This window comes from Pantherophis guttatus, chromosome 3, assembly GCF_059756535.1.
Source record: "Pantherophis guttatus breed Tessera chromosome 3, ASM5975653v1, whole genome shotgun sequence".
Lineage (NCBI taxonomy): Eukaryota > Metazoa > Chordata > Lepidosauria > Squamata > Colubridae > Pantherophis > Pantherophis guttatus.
This window is the reverse complement of record NC_142065.1, coordinates 33,226,597-33,243,476: the sequence shown is the minus strand read 5'-3', so window position 1 is coordinate 33,243,476 and position 16,880 is coordinate 33,226,597. Positions and strand designations below refer to the sequence as shown.

The 16,880-nt window shown below is 39.8% G+C and overlaps 1 protein-coding gene across 4 annotated transcripts in view; it reads left to right on the top strand.

Annotated features, from left to right (window-relative positions):
* Positions 1-16,880, top strand: part of RALY (RALY heterogeneous nuclear ribonucleoprotein) — a 243,695-nt gene that overhangs the window by 79,269 nt on the left and 147,546 nt on the right. For all 4 annotated transcript variants that reach the window (XM_034414036.3, XM_034414034.3, XM_087889224.1 and 1 more), the window contains exon 2: positions 12,133-12,229. The gene's annotated coding sequence lies outside the window, so the exon portion shown is untranslated. The remainder of the gene's footprint in view (positions 1-12,132; positions 12,230-16,880) is intronic.

Below are 16,880 nucleotides of genomic sequence, written 5' to 3'. Positions count from 1 at the left end.
ATTTATGAGTTTATTCATCCAGAAACCTGGGTTACACTATTTCTTTCTCCCACCCTATTGTAATGTATTTTCATAAGCAATGTAAAAATCCTCATTTAAATGCATGCTTTTGGAAGTTTTCTTTTAAACATACACCTCAAAATACAATTTTATCATTTTTTTGAAACCTAAAATGTCCTTCAAGAACTCATTTTTCAAGTGTCCAATTGCTGCTGGATAATTGCAGTTTCAATTCATGCATAAGTTACTTTTCAGCATTGTAAAAAATCAAACGCTCCAATATCCCTAGTTCTGATTTCTGTTCATACTGCCTCAAAAGATCAAAAAGCAGATGTTGAAATAAACTCTCTCTAAAAGAACAGTGGGAACTACTGTCAGCAACAAACCAATGGTTTGACTCAACTTAATGCAGTTACTGAGACTGTGTTTAAGAAATGCAGGTGTTATTCACACTAAGTTGAAGATATGTTGCTTCTCTTACATTACAATGACATGCCCTGAGTCAGGTAACTGCAGTTTTCATGTCTAGTCCTATTCTTCCTGCATTTTTATTTTTATTTTTCTGTTATTACAATGTGATTACACTTTAGGGATTTTTTTTATTTTGTTTTTCAAAATTGTAAGATGAAAACACTAATGTCATGCAATCAATTTCACCATGGGTTCCTGCTCTAGCTGGGATATTCCATTTTGGCCATAAATTGAAAATTCTTAATCTAATTCTAGATTCCCAATGTACTGATAGGGCTACCAATTTACCTTCAAACATCTCTTGATGGCTACCAATCTGCTTCTCCATATACTTTTTACTTTTTTTTTAAGGAAACTGGCATGCTACAAGCAAAGTGCCAGCCTCCAAATGGGTGACTACTGCCCATGATGTGCAGATACCCCAAAAATGGCAAAAGCAGACTGAGATAGTAAGATAGGAATAGAATGGAAAGTTGTATTCTGTATCTTAGTCTTTGTAATCAGTTATATCCCACATGGGAGTTATTTTATGGATCAGAAAGCCCACTAGTTGCCATGATGGAGATGTGCTGACATCTTGTTCTCTAGTTGTGTAAATCAGGCTCACAAAATGGTTACCCATTTGTCTAACTGAACATAGGTATATCTTGGCGAAGGATTTAATTTCCTGAAAGAAAAAAGGTAACTCTCATGGTTCCCTTCAATCAATCAGAATAGAGCTGGGAGGGACCTTGGAGGTCTTCTAGTCCAGCCCCCTGCTCAAGCAGGAAACCCTATACTATTTCAGACAAGTAACTGTCCAGTCTCTTCTTAAAAACTCCTAGTGATGGAGCACCCACAACTTCTGAAGGCAAGCTGTTCCACTGGTTAATTGTTCTCACTGTTAGGAAGTTTTTCCTTAATTCCAGGTTTCTTCTCTCCTTGATTAGTTTCCATCCATTGTTTCTTATCCTGCCCTCTGGTGCTCTGAAAAATAAGTTGACCCCCTCTTCTTTGTGGCAGCCTCTCGAATACTGGAATACTGCTATCATGTCCCCCTAGTCCTTCTTTTCTCTCAACCAAACCCTGCAACCGTTCTTCAAATGTTTTTGTCTCCAGGCCTTTGATCATCTTAGCTGCTCTTCTTTGCACTTTTTCCAAAGTCTCAACATCTTTTTTGTAATGAGATAGATAGATAGATAGATAGATAGATAGATAGATAGATAGATAGATAGATAGACAGATAGATAGACAGATAGATAATAGATAGATAGATAGATAGATAGAAAGAAAGAAAGAAAGAAAGAAAGAAAAGAAAGAAAGAAAGAAAGAAAGAAAGAAAGAAAGAAAGAAAGATAGAAACCAAATTTCCATGCACATGTATAAATACTTGTTCCATAAATTTTGTTCCAATCTGAGTTCTGCTTCGGCCTTTTTTTTTTTTTTTTTTTTTTGGAATAATGCAAATGGAGTCAGTCTAACATGTGTTATACAAATCCAATGCCTGCTTAGAATATTTGTTTCTTCAGATAACCTTTAGATGTTTCTGGATTATGACAAAATATAATAGACTCCAAGTTTGAAACTTGGCATTAGCTTACGAAACAGATCCCGTATCTGAATTGGCAGTGGTAAATTCCTGGCTGAAATTGAGCAAATCCTTCTGTTTATTACTGTTGATGAGACAGCATCCCTTCTGGTACTGGGAATAGCCATGCTTATCTCCAAAATGAAGATGGGGTTAGGGAAGAAGAATGAGACATTCTGGACTAAATTTCAATTATGTAATGAAAGTGAAAAGTTATTTTCTTTTCTTCCATTGCATCCACTATCTGAGATTTCTATGGAAGATTCCATAGCATAATATGATGTTCATAAAGTGCTAATGTGTTTTTAATTGTGATGGATGCAACAGTTAATTAATATTGCAGCTTTGCACTGATGGAAAAATATCATTGAGTTCTTCCATAATGGATCTGACTGGCATAAAATTCATGTTATCACATTTACAAAAAGGGCTAGAGGGCATTGATGGCAATTGTTTTCTTACTAACTGCTTCCATTTACTTGTTGCTTTTTTTACACAATACCAATACATCCTTTGAACTTTTGGCAGTAGTGTCGTGTTTTCCTTAATTAATATGGGAAATCATAATTATTGTTGTTGCTGATGTGTGCAATAATTTATCACAAAGCATGTGAAAGGGCAGGGGAAAAAATGTGTTGTTTGTTGTCTTGTGCTCCCTGATGGGATGAAAAACGAAAATTAAAGAAGGGTAACTCAAGAATGGAGAATTTGTCAGCTGCCAGATGTTGTGAACTTTACTTTCAGTTCCAAATTGCTGTAGCCAATACAACCTATGACCACAATTGAGCCCAACGTTTATGTTGGTAAGTGAGAAATTTGTTAAGTGAGTTTTGCCCCATTGTATGACTTTTCTTGCCACATTTGTTAAGTGAATCACTGCAGTTGTTACCCAGTTGTTAAGTGAATATGGTTTCCCTATTGTCTTTGCTTGTCATAAGGTTGCAAAAGGGGATCATATGACCCAAGGACACTGCAACCATCACAAATCCGAGTCAGTTGTCAAGCATCTGAATCAGTGGTGAAATCTAAAATTTGTTACTACCGGTTCTGTGGGCGTGGCTTGGTGGGGGGGTGTAATGATGGTGGGCGTGGCCAATTTTTTTTTTTTTAACTTTTAAAACCATTTTTTCTACAACCTCTTCGGGTGATCTGGTCCGAACTGGGAGCATTTCACCCCTGATCTGAACTCACTTGACCATGGGGATGCTGCAACAGTCATAAGTCTGAAAAATGGCCATAAGTCACTTTCTTCAGTGCCATTGTAACTTTGAATGGTCACTAAGTGAACTGTTGTAAATCGAGGACTATCTGTAGAAGAGTCATGGATGACTCTTATAGTTACATTTATAATTTTCTGTGCTTAACTCAAAATAACAAATACAATAAGAACCTTTTATTAGTTTTATAAAGTTTAAAACTTGTTATATCATGGCTACTAAAGACTGGAGTTATTGAACAATACACATTTAATTTAATAGTTTATTGTCATTGTACGTATATACACAGTATACAACGAAATTCACATAACACCCAGAGACCAAGCCAGGGGTGAAATCCAGCAGGTTCTTGCAGGTTCTGGAGAACCGGTAGCAGAAACTTGGAATAGTTTGGAGAATTGATAAATACCATCTATGGCTGGCCCCAGAGTGGAGTGGGAATGGAGATTTTGCAATATCCTTCCCCCAGGAGTGGGGAGGGAATGGGGATTTTGCAGTATCTTTCCCCTGGAGTGGGGTGGGAATGGAGATTTTGCAGTATCCTTTCCCTGCCACGCCCACCAAGCCAAGCCCACCAAGCCACACCACTCCCACCAAGCCACGCCCACAGAACCGGTAGTAAAAAAAATTGAATTTCACCACTGGACCAAGCCCAACACATATGACAATCTACAGATATACCCCCACCCACCAAAAATTCCCACCCCTCACATGGTTTTGCACATGTGAAGTTAGAGGCAGTAAGAGCCACATATTTCCATTTACATTCCCTGAGGAAGAAATAATGCCTTTCAAATATTTTGAATACCCTTCTCACAATTTTTCACTATCAATATCATAACTGGAGGTGATGGGAATTAATGTTTAAAATTCCTAAAAGCATTGCATTGCCTATCATGAGCTTTATGATATGCTTTTGAAAGGGACTTTTAGCATGTCAATCTGATTATTTCTATAGCATAAAAAGATTAACATGCTTAAAAGCACAATGAACAGCCAGGGTTTTTTGTTTGTTTGTTTTTTTAGTTTTGTGTCTGATTTGTTGATAGTAATAAATATTTACATCACCTATCAATTAATTCTCATAGCAATTGCATTTCTAAAAAAGACATTGCCATGCTTAGACTCGGGGCAATCTTGATGTAAAGACTGTATTGCACTGTTACAAAAAATGGTAGTGCAGTAGATTTCTTTACTTCTGATTAGATGCAATACGATTTCAATATACAGGACCTAGAACAGTGGTCCCCACCCTTTCTGGCTCCATTAATCAGCAGCAGCAGCAGGGGGGAAGGGGATAGTATTGCACGCAACCTAGATTCACACATGTGATCAGTTACACTGAACCACTCCCTTCTGGAAGCATTCCAGAGGCATTTGGAAATTTCCCCCCACAATTTGGTAGGCAGATCTATTGCATTCCTGTCACTCTCTAGAATTCAGAGGTGCAGGACAATATTCCTGTGAGGTGTCTTCCTAGTCACTACTCCCACATTAAAGTAATGAAACAATAGAAAGAACATCTAAAATGACAATGAAGGAAGAGTAGATTCCTACAGCGGCCTTATCCTTTGGAACAGCATCCTGCCAGAGATACAGATGACACATAGTCTCCTGAAGAAAGTCCTTCAGAAAGCCTTAAGATGTGACTCTGGTCCCTGGCCTGGAGTTAATGTGTTTGTGAAGCCCTGTCTTGATTTACTGTTACATTTATGATCGATTTTAATCTGGGCCTTTTTGATGTTTTGTGTTTTAAACTGTTTTTAATAATTGCTTTGGATTTTATGACCTGCTGTCAGCCCCACAAGTGGACCAGATTGAGAAAGAGATGTCTTGAAGTCTTAAAAATACTTTTATTAACGTGACTATAGTAACAGAATTCTGCAAGTCTGAATGTACTTTCTCTCCTCTCTCCTTTATTTTCAAGTGAGTTAAAGGGCAACCTGCCTTAGACATTCTCATAAATCTCTGGCTTCCTATAGCCACAACTATCTGTTTATCTATTCACTGCCTTGGTAAAGACCTTTCCTCTCTCTGTGAAGGACATTGTCTATAGGCTGTATAGGTCCCAGAGTCTAGTATAGTGAATATATAAATCTCAGGAAGGGAACCTTTTGGTGGCAGTGAGCCAAATCTAGTTTTTTTTTGGTGGGGGGGGGGTGATGATTACCGTGAGGTAATTATGCAGGATATATAAGCCCAGGAATCTTTTTTTTCTGGGATTTTTCTTTGGGGTGGTCATGTTAAAAGTACTTTATTTTTTAATCAAGTTGAGCCTGAGGTGCCCAATTTTTATAATTCCTATCTCAGAATAAGGGGATGACAAGGTTTCCATTGTGGTTAGAAAAGATTCTCATGTTTATAAGAAAGTAAAGAAAGTATGCAGAGAATGGCTTCTGGAGCTCTTCCCAACTTTCACCAGCAGTTCTTGTAGGAAGCATTTTTATACTAATCAGAATGTGTGCATATATACATTCTCTCTATTTGCATATGTGTTGCCTCTGTGTATGTGTTTTCTGCTGTCCTGTCACATTGCATCAGTGTGCTGTTGTCTGTATGTTTCTACTGAGAAGTACAGGGTAGACTGTACAGCCAGTATGGTCTAATGGTTAGGGCAGTAAGCTAGAAAGCAAGAGACCATGAGTTCTAATTCCACCCTGGTCATGAAAGTCAACTAAGTTACTTTGGGCCCTCATCCACCCTAATAGGGTGGTTGCTGTGGGAAAAATTGGAGGAGGAAGATGTGTTGGATATGTTCACCTTGAGTTATTTGTAAAAATAATAAAGGTGGGATACAAATAAATAAATATAGTTGATTGGGATTACATGACTGGGAAGAAGAGAAAAGGGTCACTTAGGATCAACAGAATGTTGGAAAAGAAGGATGTACAAGGGCTCAGAATTCACTCTGTCCATTTGCAGGATAACTTGAAGACTCTAAGTGTCCTTAACGTTTCAGATAGGCTGCCCTATTATCGAAACACATATGAAACTATTATTGAAACTATTATTATTACTAAGGTATAAATGCTATACTTTTTATCACAGCTAGAAAAGGGACCCAGCAAGTGTTCTGTCCCCCGTTCTCAACAGACAAATGCAGTATCAAACACGCCTGCCAATAATTTATTGTATAAACAGACCAGAATTCCTGGCAGACGAGAGTTCTGGCAGCTAACTGTAAAACGGCTGCCAAGTCCAATTAGTACTCCCAAAAAGCAGGACAGGCCTTATCTGCAGTCCGTTTCCAGAGCGACAAATTATCCACAAGAGTTTAGTCCAAAATATATCTGAGCCGAAGTGCAGGATTCATGATGTGACTCTTTAGAGTTTAAACTTTTGTCCGTCACAAAGCCTGCCGAGGAATCACGCCCCCTTTTATCCCTTGTGGGGCATGGCTCAGTGACTCAGCTCAATCCCTGGCCCTCCCACACCTCTTCCTTTGCTGCACACGCTTCTCCCTCCGATGCTGCCTGGGATCAAGCCAGGATTCATCATTATCACTCTCTATCAATGGGTGCTCCGAAATGCCTTCCTCCTGGCCCATCCCAGGCTGTTCCTCCTGGCCTTTGGATGGAACCTGAGGCATTGCCAGAGAGGAGGGTCCTGGAGAGGGAGGCCTTGTCAGTTCCTCCCCCTCACCTTCTGAATCCTCTTCCTCCACGAGGACAGGCTCGGGAGTCGGAGTCACAACAGCAAGTCTATATTTTTATGAATTCGCAGATTTTTCTCCCCTTTAGGTATTCTGTTTTAACTTCTTTCAGTTCCTTAGTTTAAATCAGACTGGACAAAAGTGAAGTGGGTGCTTCCCATACTTAGATAACCATCACTAAAAGTAATCATATGGCCATTTCCAACCTGCCAACCTTCAAAACCTCCATAAGTAGATCATATGGCCATTTCCAAACTCCTTCTCTACTTATTATCTGTATATTCAAATAGTGACTGAACATTTTGGTATATTTATAAGGGGATTCTAATATTGCATAGCATTTATAATACATCTGTAACAACGTTGAATACAAAATAAATGTACCTAATCAATGTATGAGGTACATACATCTCATTGCTGTGGGGACATTTCCCCTTTGTTCTTCTCATCATTCTTCTATTTAAAATGTTATCCTCCTAAGAATAGTCTGTGTTGTGGCTCCGTTACCTGAGCCTGTGTCATCGTCAGGAGAGGACTCCGAGAGTGAAGGGGAGGAGTTGGCAAGGCCTCCCTCTCCAGGACCCTCCTCTCTGGCAATGCCTTCGGTGTCCGCTGAAGGGCAAGAGATAGGGCCAGGGCCAAGCATGTCCACGCAGCCACAGATGGACAGTGATGAGGGTAATGAGTCTTGGCTGGACCCACGCCAGTGTCGCAGAGATAAGCGCGCGCAACAGAAGAAAGGGTGTGCCCGAGATTAGGCTGAGTCACTGGAACACACCCCACAGGATATAAAAGGGAGCGTGATGGCCAGTCAAACCTTGTGACGAACAAAGCTGAAAGCTTCCACGCCATTCTGCATTGCCGGACTTTTGCTTTAAGATTTTACTGGACTATCTCTGGACTTGAATGTAATTATTGAGCTGCTTTCCTTTGATGTATCAGAAGTGGGGAGAAGTTCTCTCTCCTCTTTGTAAATAATAAACTCTTGGCAGGCAGCCACTAGGTTGTTGCCAAGTTCTGTTATCTTAAGGAAAAGGATTTTGCCGGCTGGTTTGGTCTTTAACTCCTGAACGTCTGTTGGTGTGTGTGCATGGGGTTGGGGACAGAACAGTCTGAAATAATTGGGAGGCAGGTCCTTGATTATCAAACTGACATACTGAATTTGCACTTCACTTAATCAAAAAAGAAACATTCACTTTCTCTTTCTTGGACTTTCATATCTGGGCTGGAAAAATCTAAAATTTTTGGAAAAATATATTGCTGTGTTTAATCAGACGTATAGAAAACATCTCAGGTTTTAAAGACAAAGAATCTAAGCCTCCTGAGTAATACTTGTCAACCTTTCCATTATATCAATAGGGAGCCAATCTGTAATCAGAGAATGAACACATATTGCCAGTGTGAGATGGAATATCTGGGGTAGAACTGTCTTCACATCAAAGCAGAACCATCTTCTATGCTACTCCCTATGGTCAATAAAAACAATGTTTTTCATACATTGATAAATTCCAAATATTTGACATATAATTTGACATCTCATTTTATTTTATTTTCTGCTTACGTATCATCAAAATTACAAAAGAACATGAACATCTTTGAACTCTGTATCTGTTTCCAACACGTGTTTACAGATTATGGAATCTTGAACCAAAACAGGGGAATAAGAGGACAAGTTCATATCTGAAAAATGAAGCAAGACAGTTATTGTAGTCAGGTTATTATTGGTCTAGCTATGGCTTGATACTATTTCCAACCTTTGCAGGTAAGTAGACCCATCAGGATGGTACCCACTGTCTTTAGAACAGTAGCCAAAGGAGGCATTTATAGACAGAATAGAATGGAATGGAATGGAATGGAATGGAATAGAATAGAATAGAATAGAATAGAATAGAATAGAATAGAATAGAATAGAATAGAATAGAATAGAATAACAGAGTTGAAAGGGACCTTGGAGGTCTTCTAGTCCAACCCCCTGCTTAGGCAGGAAACTTTACACCACTTCAGACAAATGGTTATCCAAACTCTTCTTAAAAGCTTCCAGTGTTGGAGCATTCACAACTTCTGGAGGCAAGTTGTTCCACTGATTAATTCTGTCAGGAAATTTCTGCTTAGTTCTAAGTTGCTTCTCTCCTTGATTAATTTCCACCCATTTCTTCTCATCCTGCCCTCAGGTGTTTTGGAGAATAGCTTGACTCCCTCTTCTTTGTGGCAGCCCCTGAGATATTGGAACACTGCTATCATGTCACCCCAGGCCTTCTTTTCATTAAACTAGACATACCCAGTTCCTGCAACCATTCTTCATATGTTTTAGCCTCCAGTTCCCTAATCATCTTTATATGTATGTGTATGTATATATCATGGGTCTTTGGGATTTTTTAAAATGTGTATTTCAATTTGAATCTAGCATAGTGTCACCAATGTGTGTGTATCTGTTTTCCTTTTGGTTGCCCTTCCAGAGACGGGTGTAAGGGAAAGGTCCCCCCCCCTCTCTCTCTCTCCCTCCCTCCCCCCTCCCTCCCTCTCTCTCTCTCTCTCTCTCAGAAAATAAATAAATCAGTACGCATCCTCTCATTTGCAGCATAATGTGATATACAGATACTCTTAAGTATATGTATGATATCAAATACAACAGACTTGAAAGGAATCCTTGGTCTCATCATAAGAGATAAAATATCCTTTAAGATTCTTAACCAATGAATTGGTAATATGGGGTATGCTGCACTCTCATATGTTTGTATCACCAATTTTGTAGATGATTCAGTGCATATACAGTACATTTCTACTTGCTTTATAATCAGTCTATATTCTCCAGAATTATTACTTTTCGCTAGTTTTATTTTTATTTTTTCTTATTCTTAACCTACATGTTTATTGCTATCCTTCTTGAACCCTGTCTCTTTTTCTTATCCTATATTTCTTGATTACCTAATTGATTTTATTAAGCCTATTTGTTCAATCCTTACATACTCATACTTGTACAGATAGTCTTACAACCATTTGTTTAGTGACCATTCAAAGTTACAACAGCACTGGAAAATGTGATTTATGATCAGTTTTCATACTTATGATGGTTGCAGCATCCCCATGGTCACATGATCAAAATCCAGGCTCTTAGTAACTGGCATCTATTTATGACAGTTGCCCTGTCTCACCGGGAGACATGGTGTCTCAGGGTCATGTCATCACCATTGGTAATTTTCCCAGCCAGCTTCTGAGAAGCAAAGTCAGTGGGGGAAGTCAGATTTGCTTAACAACCTCATGATTCACTTAACAATTGCAGTGATTCACTTAACAATTGTGGCAAAAAAAAAAAAAAAGATCATAAAATGGGCCGAAACTCTCTTAACAACGGCCTTGCTTAGCAATGTAAATTTTGGGATCAGTTGCAGTTATGAGTCAAAGACTACCTGTATTACATGTTTCATTCTTTTCCTATGCACTTCAGAGGTGGTATTAAGCCGGTTCGTACTGGTTCAGACAAACCGGTAGCGGCAACTGTGGGTGGGCCCACCCCCACCCACCCCCACCCACCCCCACCCACCCCCACCCACCCCCACCCACCTGCCCGGACGTAATACCGTCCTATTTAGCCATGTTTTTGAGGCTGGGCGCATGTGCGGAAGGTGCACATGAGAGCAAAGTGCACGTGTGGAAGGCCGGGCGCATGCGCGGAAGGTGCACGTGAGAGGTGAACCAGTGGTAAGGATATGTGGAACCCACAGCTGATGCACCTACTGTATATCTGTGGTCTATGTGGATGGGGAGAGATTATTTGTTTCCCTCCCTACCCAAGTCTCAGAGGCTTTCAGCCACTGTATCTATCTTTGATTCCCTCTTTTTTGACCTTTTCCGTTTCTGCAGAGTCACTTTTCATCACTGGCATTGCAAGATTGCTGCTGTTGCATGACTTGTGTTCCTGGATGTTACTGGGATTGTTCTGCTGCTGTATTTATTTCCTAATTTATGGGTGAAAGATATCAGCTTCCGGGGCTGGTTTTGTCCCTTTTACTTCCTGTAGTTCGTGTACTGCCCTGACTTTTGTTGGATTGGTACAGCTGACTTTACTGATTTAGCTAGGCTGGCTGTGCTCGCTTGATCAGATTGGCTTCATTGCTGTCGCTGTCATGAGAGAAGGAAGAAGGTGTTGCTGGTATTTCCCTGGGCTTTTTCACCTTTTCCCATTCAGCCCCTGTGCTTCATTTAGCCTCCCTGTCCTTTCTGCCTCCACACTGCTCCTGCAGCCTCCTGGAGCCATTGTCAAATGTGTTTTTTTCTAGCTCATATCTTCTCTTCTTCTCCTGTACTTTACTATGCTGAATTCCCTTTACGCGGCTATTTAATGGCTGGCTGTGCCAGCTACTATACTCCACATGGAAAGGTGCGATAGCTTTAAAGGAGAAGACAACATTGTTTCTCTTTTGTTCCTTATTTCCTCCTACATATCTCCCCCTTTAAATGGTCAAGGTGACTCAGGGGTGATGGTCCCTCTATCTTTTTACCACTGTGACAATAAAAGTCAGCCAGAAAGTTTTTTCCACTTGATGTTCCACACTAATCTAAATAGCTGTAAGGTTAAATGCTATATGGCAGTGATGGCTAACCTCTTTGCCGTGCCAGGAGGAGGGGTGGGGGTCACGTGCATGTGTGCCCACACCCATAATTCTATCTGCCCTGCCCCTGCGCATGCGTGCGCGACCTCCCACTAAGTCAGCTCCAGGCACGCGATGGCCTGGTAGGCCCGTTTTTCTCTCTGACCTGGCTCTAGACTCTCTCTAGGAGTCTGGGGAGCGTGAAAATGGCCTTCCCCTCCCAGAGGCCCTCCAGAGGCCAGAAACAGCCCATTTGCCAGCTTCCAGTGGGACCCACTGATATGGTCCACTAATATGGCTATGCGTGCCACCTGTGGCACACGTGCCATAGGTTCGCCATCACGGCTATATGGGGATCCTGAAATTAGTATCATTCTGGCTGGTCTGCTATCAGTCCTAGTAAAAATATACAGGTTCTGGAAAACATATCTCTACATTCATGTTATATGAAATTTGGGGAAACCTTGTCTTGTTCTAAAGGTACAGGTGGCCGCAATCATTCTATCCTTGTAAATTCATTCCGACAATGATCAAATGAAAGTATCTTTAACTTTATACGCAACAGGTATCTATATATCACAACTCGTTTGAGTATATTCAATGATTGGTAATAGATTGTGTTTCTATTTGTTACAGGTAAATCTAGATTTGTTAAGGAATACTACCCCCATTTAGCCTCCTCATCTAGTGGGCAAGGAGGATTGAGGGATTCATATCTAAAACACCAATCTTGGTGAGTAATTTGTCATGTTTCAGTGGAATACTGTGAGATATATTTGAATTCCAGATGAGCTCTTCATGAGATTAAATAATCTCCAACCAAATAGTATGGATTTAATTTAAACGAGAGGTTTGTTTTATGATTTTTTTTCCTTTCACATTCTACTGAAGAAAGCAACTTTAAATTTCTCGTCTTGGTACTGGAGATATGAAGCTTGAAAGATTATTTTAAAGCAACATATATACAGAAATGTCATGAAATGGATTTCATTCTTTAAGTCAATGAAAATAGTTAATGCAAATAAAATGACTAGGCAGAAAATCCATTATTATGTTGGGAAGTCTGTTTTAATAATTGTATACTTCTTGCCTTTCTTGTTTTCTACATTTTATGCTTATAAAATTTAATTGATCCTTGCATGCTGGCTTGGGAATTCTGGGAGCTGAAGTCCATAACCTTAAAGCGTTTGGTTTGAAAAACTGCACTACAGGATGAAGGCCTTCTATCATGCTGGTCCAGTGCAGGTTGATAGATAGATGTTTTTCAACTCCCCAGTCTAAAGCTGACAGAGGGTGACCAATCCAAAGTCATCCATCCAGGCTCTGAGTCTAAGGAGTACAATCACATTCTCCCAACTACCAGTCCAGCATCTTAACCACTATACCAAACTGGCTCAGAGAGACAGAGCTATAAATCATTTCTAGTTTCTGGGAGAATAGTTGACCTCCAGGCAATGCCCTTTATTGTTTATGACTCAGACACAAAGTCTAATCACAAATTAATTCAAGCTCTAATTATTTGTCTCTGACATTTATTATCTGTATCTCATTATTCTGTTCTCATAGGTTTAGTACTACATTGTTTAGCTTTCCAAGCTATGTCCAGCCTATAACCGCCTTAGCACCCAATGATCATGAATAGAAATGACATTTCAGAAATGTTTACAGAAAATATCCATGTCCACCTCATATGCATATAACTCGACTGAGATTTCAGGAGTATTTAAAAGCAATAACTGATTCCAAGTAGACTTTACCTTGCAATATTATGCTTCCACTTATTTTGATTCCCTAATCCTAATCCTCACTGCTCCTGCAGACTTGGATATTACTCTGAGAAATTTGCATCAGGATGTGGGGTTACAGTGTTGGAATTCATTGTTGAAATGTATTTTTATGCAACAGCTATATAGCCAGTAGATGGTAGTGTTTACAAGTTTGGATCTATGGTATATACTCTATGCTCTTTTGTTCTAAGTAGAGTTATCTGTTTCCTGTTACAGTTAAGTAGTTGAGCAGTAAAGCACATGGTGACTGTACTCTTTGTTTGTTCTGTATGGTGATTTATGTAAACAGAATTTCTAACATACAGACCAGGGGTGGGTTCTACTTACCTTTACTACTGGTTTGCAAAGGGATCGCGTGTGCGCAGTCGCTTCACACACTCATGCGCCTTGCTTCTGCGCATGTGCAGATCACCGATGAAGACATCCAGGGTGGTGGGCGGAGCCTCCCGCCAGTTTTACTACTGATCCTTCCAAATTATAAATAATGCTGAGTCACAACCAAAATTTTTTCCAGGTGGCCTCAAGCCATGGATTAGCTGCAAAGAATTAGTTAACAAAAGACAGCATTATTCTTAGTCAGTAAAGTAAATAATGCTCTCAAATGGCTCCTTCATTTCTTGGACATCTACTTGCAATTGGCATCTGCTTAATAACTTTAAAAAAGATAAATGTCCTCATGCAGGATGAGAAATGGAAGAACAATATAAGCGGTTAGAAATAATCATGTAAATGTTATCAGTATTGTTGGAAAGGAAAAATCTAGTGTTTTTAACCATAAGAAATATAAAGAAGAAAGGCTGCAGGATAATATGACCTCTCCTTTCCTCTCCATTTTGCAGGTCAAAGTAGTTATGCAGAATTTCTAAGCCATCAAAAAAAATAAAAAAAATAAAGGCAGAAAAAGCCCTCTTGCAAGGCCAGGAAATAAAACAGGATACAGAATTAGGTTTATTGGCATCACATCTGCCAAGAAAATTTATGTTTCAAGACACTTTATACATCGATATTTCCTTGAATATGCACTGAAAGACTGATTGATAAGGATTTAGCCTGGATTTTATTACTGTTTTGGTACAACTGTACTAGAAATGCTCTTATAAAAAAAGCATCTTACCTTCCCGGATGGTTATGCTGTTTATTAACTGGATCAAACAAAGGAAATACTAATCTGTATGTGAGTGTTTGACTGAGGTCCTATATACCTATTCTCTATAAGTTAAAACAAGTTCCATAGGAATAACTCCATATAGAAGCTGGTTTATGCAAAGGAATGTTCCATAAGACAGAACTGTTGCATTGCAATGAAGACACAGTGCATGTGTCTGGCAGAAGATCACTGTTTTATTAAAAATAAAGGAAGGTACCTTTAGTAATTAGTCATGAAACATAATTGCCAGCTAGTGCCCAGTTTAATTACTACATGGGGTTGCTGACTAGGAATCATTTATGGAGCTTTGAAAAACCATTTATACCAACTTGGAAAGATGGGGTATAACAGATAGTCCTTAACTTACAACTACAATTGGGCCTAGAATCTTGGTGGCTAAGCAATATAGTCATGTGACCACTTTGCTTAGTGACTGCAATCACAGCACTTCTGGCTTTCATTGTTCAATGAACTTTCTTTCATTGCCATGAAAGAAAGCCTGCTCCTCTTCAGATACTTTGGACTTCAATTCTTATTAGACCCAGATTCTACCATTGTTAAGCTGCTGCCATTGTTAAGTGAAAATTGTGGGACATTAAGAGGGGCAGAGTCCCAGGTAAAACACACAGGAATGCTTCAGGGGAATGTGGGAGGCTTGACACAAGCTATGTACAAGTTGGGGAGATGTGCAGTGTGTTGCAAAACCACAGCCACTTCTGGTAGCTTCAGCCACGCCAACCAGTCCAACGGTATAGTACAAAGCTTCTGCACCCAGGAAAGTCTCAGCCACTCACCTGCTCCAGCAATAATTATGACTGCATGGCTGCTGCAACTCTTCCCACCCGCTTATCTGTCCCCTGATCTATGCCCTTTTAGCCACCCTGCACAGCAGCACATAGACTCTCAGCTATCTGCCACTGTCCTCAGATCTCTAATTCAGCCCCAGTGCTAACATTGCCACTGAGAAATGCCACCTCACGACTCACATCATAGCCATCACGCCAACACCATTCTGCAAAGTCCCAAATGCCCCCACTGACCTTTACCATTTTTCTTCCATTGCTGGCAAGCATACCTAGCCTATATGAGGAAGCTGCTGTCTGTGCCAGACCTTCTTCCTGAGGCCATCTTGTGCCATTCTCCAAGCACCATTGCTTCTCCAAATTGCACAGTGCTTTGGAAGAGTCATTCCCAACTGGCATGCACATTTTGGGGGGAATGAAGCTTCTGAAGCAAGACATTATCTGCAGAAGGAAGGGCATGAACAGCTTGGAGAATGGCATGAGGCAGTCTCAGGAAGAAAGTTTGGAGTGGCCAGCTGCTGCCTCACATAAACCAGGCATGCCTCTCAGCAGCAGGACAAAAATGGTGAAGGTCAGGAGGTCATGGCAGAGGCTGTGAAGTACAGGGTGGTGGGTTCAGTTGGGGCTTTGCAGTGCTTGTGTGTGGCTTAAGGGGTTGGAGTAAAAGCCTGGGGGCATTCGCAATGGCTGTAACCTTGGACATGGATTGTAAATTCAGTTTTCACTGCTGGGTTATAATTTCAAATACTCTCTTAACAAATTGCCATAAGTCAAGGATTATCTGTAAGCATAATGAGTAAGTATTCCCAAAATCAGAATAATGCTTGGTTTCATTGGCATTGTGAAAATCATCCAACCAAAAAAAAAGAGGTATTTATTATGGCCAACCACCAGCTGCATTATCTAAATAGATTTGCAGTATCTCACTTATAAGATTAAAATGCATAGGAGATTGTAACCTCCATTTGATAATATTACTGCTTAAGTCAGTCTAGTTTAGAGCATAAATCCCATAATAGCTTGCTACTTAGAATCTGGGTCTAATAAGAATTGAAGTCCAAAGGAGCAGGCTGAAGAGGAAAAGGCTTTCTTTCATGGCAATGTATGAATAATAATTTACCAGATTTAATTCACTTACATATATAGCCATATAACCTCTGTTGATGTAACTGAATTAAAAGTAAGAAATAACAACCTTATGGACAGAAATAACAACCTTATGGACAGCTGGTTCAGTATCAGATGGGAATTTAAAAGAAAAAAGAAATGAAAATAATAATCCCTTTAAATATGTGCCTTTTTGCCTGACTTGTCAGAAGATACATGATAAAAAGTGACTGATAGTAACTTTACTGATGTATCAAGCATGACATGTGGCACAAGAAATACAAAGACAGAAATGATGAGAAATGTGCAGACAGATGCTTTTGGCAGCAACATTTTCAGAAGAGCATTTCATTCTTGACAGGCCTGTATCTCTTTTTAATGAATGGCAGTATTTCTGTCCAACAACTTCCCAATTTGCATCCTTAATTCAGGGTTTTGGGTTTTTTTAAAAAAAATATCCAGAGTAATAAATGAATAGTTAACCTTTAATGACCACTTAGCAATGTGACCAGAACTTCCATTGCTAAGTGATCATTAAAG